At 45.3% G+C, this 6,123-nt stretch overlaps 1 protein-coding gene across 5 annotated transcripts in view; it reads left to right on the top strand.

Annotated features, from left to right (window-relative positions):
- Positions 1-1,293: 1,293 nt before the first annotated feature.
- Atp8b4 (ATPase phospholipid transporting 8B4 (putative)) overlaps positions 1,294-6,123 on the top strand; it is a 172,545-nt gene continuing 167,715 nt past the window's right edge. For 3 of the 5 annotated variants that reach the window (XM_076929686.1, XM_034495825.2, XM_076929688.1), the window contains exon 1: positions 1,758-1,904. The gene's annotated coding sequence lies outside the window, so the exon portion shown is untranslated. Of the gene's footprint in view, positions 1,635-1,757; positions 1,905-6,123 lie in introns of those variants that run through there. The other 2 variants (XM_076929685.1, XM_076929687.1) reach the window with 2 other exon arrangements.

Raw genomic sequence — 6,123 nt, 5'->3', positions numbered from 1 at the left:
CTAGAGGACCTACAGCTACCACTTTCCAAAAACAGCACCATTCTTAAGTGCATTCCAAAACCTTAACATTATACCCACAGATAAATGTAGCTTCCATCTCTCATCGAAACACTTCCTTTTGCAGTAGATGGACACCATCATGGAAATCCACAACTGGTCAAAATGCAGAGAACTGAATGTGGGGTGCCCAACCTCACCTGAGACATCTATAGTACAACCAATCATACCTAAGACGCAGGGAACATCACAGACGAGGGGATGGAAAAATCATTAGAGCCAGAGGATCAGGACATATGCTGTGTCTTTTGTACAGGATAGGGAAGCTGCATTCTCGAAACCTTCACAGTATGGCTGCCTAAACAAGACCCACACAACGACAACAGCAGCTGACATGTCAGTGTGGAGTGGAAAAAATCTCACTGTAGATAAAGAGCTACAGACAATTAATGGCTGATGAGAGATGAAGACTATCTGCTCCAGGGACATGCTCCCTGATAGGTTATCTAATCCCAAGTGGTCACTCCTAAACACAAACACATATGAGCAACACTAAGTAGACTCAGCAGGTTGTGTTTAAACACACACACACACACACACACACAGACACACACACACACACACACACAGACACACACACGCACACGTACATATACATGCACACACACACACACACACACACACACACACACACACACCAATGATAATTGATAGTAATTAAGGAAGAAGAGATCACAAACTTCAAATGGGGCATAGGAGGAGCTGAAGAGGGAGGAAAGGGCCAGGTGAAATGATGTAATACAATACCTATGTATGCAATTCACAGAGATATGTGCAAAAAAAGGTAGTCACAAACTACCAGGTATGGGTGGCACGCACTTTTAATTCCTGCACCCAGAAAGCAGTAGCAGGTGGATCTCTGTGAGCTGGAGGTCAGCCTGGTTTTATATAGCAAGTTCCAGGCAAGCTAGGGCTATATGGTGGGGAAAAAAAGCATCACAAACTGAAATATTTTGTTTTCATTTAATTCCACTCAAGGAACCAGAATCCCTCAAAAGTAATCCCAAACTGAAAAATTAAAGATCTAATTCCCATGAAATCGACAAAAGGGTTAGTTAACCCTGGTGTCCTCTGCTTCGATGACATTAAGGATGCTGGGAAAGAAGTGTTGCTACACTGTGCCTTGAATGTTGCGTGTGCATGCTTAGCTTTCATTCCTGAGAGAGCCCAGCTCCCTCTGTGATGCCTCCCCATCGCTGATTGTTTAATCTTTGGGAAAACAGGTGGCACTCCAAAGATGCTTGCTTATCCTCCTCAGTCCTGGGCAGCTAGAAGGTTGACAAGTAGATGCTGTAGCTAGCTGGCTTTTCTTGTGTATCAACACAACCTCTACCTTGATTTCCACAGAAGAAGCCATCTTCCAGGAGCAGTCTCTTGGGAGTCCCCTTTTGTTCAGCCCAGCTGGCTGTAGTAGCAGGTAACTGTAGGAGGAGATGCTCCTGAGGGCTCAGACTCTTTCCAAGGAGTGCCCCCCACCCCTGCTTCCCCTCTCTGCTGGGGAAGCTGCTTTCTTAAGTGACAGCATCCTTTCCTGAAGACTGTTGATTCTGGTTGCCACCCAGCAGCTTCCGGTTGTGGTAAGTGGTCAAGGGTGTGTGTGTGTGTGTGTGTGTGTGTGTGTGTGTGTGTTTTGCTTTGTTTTTTTTTTTTTTTTTTTTTTTTTTTTTCTGGGAGTTGAACTTTTCTAGGATGGCCCCCTAGAGACTCAGTTTGTTTTCTGTAATTACTAGAGCTTTCAGCACAGCGCTGCTTTTTTGTGGGTGTGCGTACCCAGTGGATACTTGTTTGATCTATCTGCATTGCTGGGAAAGCCCCTTTCTTGGGAAGAAAGTTAGATCCAGGTTGAGGTGAGTAGGTGGGGGACCATTCCCTGGCTAAGGAGATCAAGAGGAGTTTGCTTGGGACTTACTGACATTTTCTTTCTTCCAAATTCCTGTTTTGGTTTGCTGTTTTCATTCTGTATGGTTGAGCTTTAGTAAATATGTGTTGTTTGCCTTGTCCTAAAAATAATTTTGGGGGAAATTAGTTGAGGATATGAGATGGGGCACTCTCTTTTCCTTGTAGTTGAGATTCAGATTTTTATTCTGCGAGTGCCGTGTCTAAAATGCTGTATGGGAGCGGAGCATCTTGGTTTTAGAGTATTGGGTAGCAGGTTTCTTCTGCACAGCCTGAGGTCCTGTTTATTCTGTGGTTAATTCATGCTTCAAATGTACGGCTCCCACTGGCTTGTGTTTCTGAGGCTCGAGGGATAGATTTTCAGAGCTAAGGTTTGTTTGACTAGAAAATTTAATCATTCGGCTGTTTTGTTCATAGACATGAGAGAGTTTCAGGTCTCAGGTAAACCACCGCCGCTTGAAGAAGAAACTGGTGAGAAATGTTATTTGGGGATTGAAGTGTTTTGACAAAAGAATGAGGAAACAGAAGGGTTCATGTGGGGCACAAATGCCTGTGTCTACAAACTAGCCCTTCTCTCTGATGTGGCTGCATGTCAGCCTCCACTGGAGATGAAAACGCAGGGGGATTTTGCACAGCCTTTATTTACTAATGGGTTTTGTATTGTTTGATACTGTATAAATGAATCTTTAAAAACAGACCAAATAATATTTTGTGCCCTTGGGAGATGGTTTGTAAGTGTATGCCTGAGCACAGAAGTGTTTTGTTCATGCACAATCACACAGAAATTTTTGTTAGTAGACAATACTTGAAATAAGAAGTCTTTCCCTCTCCTTTCTTCTTTTACATCTCTCTCTCTCTTCTCTCTCTCTCCCTTCCTCTCTCTCTCTCTCTCTCTCTCTCTCTCTCTCTCTCTCTCTCTCTCTCTTACATTTTGAGACAGAATCTCACTGTGTAGTCTCAGGTGGCCTTGGAAGTCGCTATGTGGACCAAGCTGGCCTGGAACTCACAGAACTCACAGAAATTCACCCACCCTGCCCTGTGCCTATGCCACCCTCCCTCTGTCCCTCTGTCCCTCTGTCCCTCTGTCCCTCCGTCCCTCCCTCCCTCTCTTATAGTCTCAGCTTCTGAAATCAAATGAACATTCCAGACACTCCTGTGTAATACATTGGTTCTGTTTAAGGATTTCTCCTGGAAGGCTAGCAGAGAAAGCAGCAGCTTCTTAGTTATCTTACATATTTTGCGTGTTGGTGAATACATCTGTAAGTGAGTGTTAGACATTCTGAGTGCTCTGCTTTCCCAGAAACACGTTTCTTCTTTATTATGGGCCCCCTCCCTTTCCCTTGTCTTTACTCTCTTGAGTGCGGTTTGCTGAGCGCCTCTCCTGTGCTGGTCCCTTCCTGGACTGGGTCTTTGAAGGGTGAATCTCCCCTTCACTCTATCATTGCTCTGTGATTGGCTCACTCTCCTCAGCTCCTGGCCTTTCTTTGCCCCTCTTTCGTCTGGTTCTTCGTTAGTGAGGCCATTCACTCCCAGGGCTTCAGCTCTCCCTCACATGCCCACCATTCCACACCTATACATTTGTTTGTTCTGCTTGGCTTTGAAGATGATCAAGAGGCTCATGTAATCAGATTGGATTTATCACTGTCCTTTTCTATTCTGATTCTGCTGTTCCATGTCCTCCTCTTCCTCGACCAGTGCTGTCATAGTCAATGTCATCTCTATCCCCTTAGTGTTCAAATACCATGGCTTAGTCATCACCCGGTGCTCTTGGTTCTGACTCCAACATAAGGATGCCATGTAGACAGTGGTGAGTTAGCCGCAGAGACTGCATGTAGCTCTGCTTTATCCTGGTCGTTGTCCTCAAAACCCTTTCCCTGTGGTCTGTGCTGTGACAGTAATCTTTTAAGCATTTGGACATGGGCTGGACAGGTGAAGAGGACCCAGGTCCAGTTCCCAGCACCCACAGGACAGCTTACAACCATCTGAAATTCCAATTCTAGAGAATCTGATTCCCTCTTCTGGCCTCCATTGATACCAAGCATGCATGGGGTGTACATGCATATATCCATGGGAATACTCACACGCAAAATTAAAAAAATACTAAAAATGAATAAAATGTATACAGTAGACTGTATCTTTGTAAGAAGACTTAGAGAATAATAACAATGGCTATGTAAGCAGAGTTTAATCATCTCATTCTTGTAGACTTTCCCTGTCTTTGTTACTGGCAGGGTTAATCACAGGTTCTTGACCATTGCAATACTGTGTCGTTTCATCTATAAAATGGGGACAATGATGGCTCATTCTTTAGCATTCTGGTGAAGACTGAATGAGAAAACACAAGCTGAGGGCTTAGCCTTGGATCCAGTGTGTGTGTGTGTGTGTGTGTGTGTTATCAGTTCACTATGAGGTCTGTTTATATTAGGCATGAAGCTGTTATCAAACCATAAAACATTAAATCCTCTCTTTCTCCTGTTGTTCCCCTGCCCACCTGCTTCCTCTTCTCTTCCCTTCTTCTCCTAGCCTGCCCTGCTGCCTTTCTCTGCACGGCTTTCCTGCTCCTCCTCTCTTCCAGACAAGCCTCCCTGCCTTCCTTCCCCTTATCGGTTCCCTATTTGGAGTCTGGCTCCCCACATTTGATTCTGCTAACCTCTAACCCCAGTTTTCCTTCCTCCATCTGTGAACACAGCCCATCAGCACGGTCTGGTCAGGAGCGAGACAAGGATGAATTCCTTTAGAAGCTCACAGACTGGGGAAAAGAACACAGGAGGATCTTGGGAATAGGGAATACAGAGGTGATGGAGACAAAAAATAGAGATAAACGTTATGTAAGAGAATAACTTACTGTTGAGGCATGGTAATTAGACAGTTACTCACTTATACGTTTGGCTGCATTAGCCATCACTTCTCTCTCTCTCTCTCTCTCTCTCTCTCTCTCTCTCTCTCTCTCTCTCACACACACACACACACACACACACAGATTCACTTCTATGTTTGTACACTGTGTGAAATCTATGTGCTCCATGATTGCAGATAGCTGCCACTGAAACTGAAGGTGATGGACACGTCACTTATACCTTCTGCCCTTTCTCACACTCAGCTGAACTCACGCAGGGCAGAAGCCTGGCTTTCCCCTTTCTCTCTTTCTGGTTTCATTTCCCGTGGTTAAGATTCATTAAGATCTCCCTTGTTCAGAGTCGTAGAGGCTCTAAGGGCCTGCCCTTGAGCTGGCAGACAAGGCTGACTATAGCTTGTTGGCCAGGTCTCCATGTCCATGGGAAACAGGATCTATGAGAGGTTTGCTTCTCAGTTCTGGGAGGCCGAGGCCTGAGGGAAACAAGGGTCAGCGATTGAGGAAGAACAGGCTCCTTCACGCATCCTCCTAGTCTTCCAACTTCAGGCCTTACTGCTTTTGCAGGTGGGGTTTCAAGGTTCACCCAAGTGCACACCTGGGAAGCAAACAACCTAAGGAGCAATAGGAAGAAAATCCAGGGAACAAGTAGAGGAGATTGAGAGATGTGTAAGAAGAGAGGAAGGGCATGGGGGGTGTGGGCTGGAGAGGAGGAAGTGGGAGGGGCACGGGGAGGAATGGGCTGGAGAGAGGAAATGGGAGGGACACTCATCTGCGGAGAGCTTCTCTGTTAATGCAATAGCTGGAGGAAGCCATTACATGTTCTAGAATCAGAAATTGAATCTTAGGAATACAGGCTGCTCAAAGCAATGTCTGTTTCTTTAGCTTATCAAGGTTGGTCAGTACCAAGGCTTACAGAGATTCGCCTTAGGTTCTATAGTCAGGGACTCTCTCTATACAGGAGGAAACTTTCCCTCTATACAGGAAGGAAAGCAGGAGTTCCAGCCATCAGAGGACAAGCTTCTAACCACCCCTGCCTCCTAGTCCCAAACAGCTTGGCAGCCTATGGCCAGATAAGACCTTTTGTCTTGTGGAGTTTGGACAGCACTTTAATAGAACACCAGAAACAGATATATCTTTCTGAGGAAGACCAACACTAGTATAGGGCATGTATGACACACAGCAAGAATGACAATTTATTAGTTTAAAACGTGTAAAACAACCATCAAGACGACCAGATGTTCACTTTAGCATGACCGACGTGTTCTTTCCCTGAAGGCTTCTGTGGGAAAGCAATTTATTACCAGTAGGTTGCTTGG

This window comes from Arvicanthis niloticus, chromosome 2 (assembly GCF_011762505.2).
Source record: "Arvicanthis niloticus isolate mArvNil1 chromosome 2, mArvNil1.pat.X, whole genome shotgun sequence".
NCBI lineage: Eukaryota > Metazoa > Chordata > Mammalia > Rodentia > Muridae > Arvicanthis > Arvicanthis niloticus.
Note: the sequence above shows the minus strand (reverse complement) of the source record. Positions and strands in the feature narration are given on the sequence as shown.